Source organism: Penaeus monodon, chromosome 32 (genome assembly GCF_015228065.2).
Source record: "Penaeus monodon isolate SGIC_2016 chromosome 32, NSTDA_Pmon_1, whole genome shotgun sequence".
Taxonomy (NCBI): domain Eukaryota; kingdom Metazoa; phylum Arthropoda; class Malacostraca; order Decapoda; family Penaeidae; genus Penaeus; species Penaeus monodon.
The window spans coordinates 35,713,233-35,713,435 of NC_051417.1; the positions used below are offsets into that span (position 1 = coordinate 35,713,233).

The window sequence follows — 203 nt, forward strand, 5'->3', positions numbered from 1 at the left end:
ATCAATTATGGTAATTCAGTCATTAGCGACACACAAATTAACACTTCATTAACGTAAACACACACAAAAATAAACACACAACAGTTTCATATCAAGACAAAAAAAAAAGTCATTGAATGTTGTTTTTATGATTTTTCTTTCTCTCTATTTTCTCTGTTCGTAATGTCTCGAGTTGCTTGACCTATTGATACCATCTCTGGCTT

General features: G+C 31.0%; 1 protein-coding gene across 1 annotated transcript in view; it reads left to right on the forward strand.

The window, feature by feature from the left end:
• LOC119593849 overlaps nucleotides 1-203 on the forward strand; it is a gene marked incomplete in the record, with an annotated part of 160,221 nt that overhangs the window by 105,218 nt on the left and 54,800 nt on the right.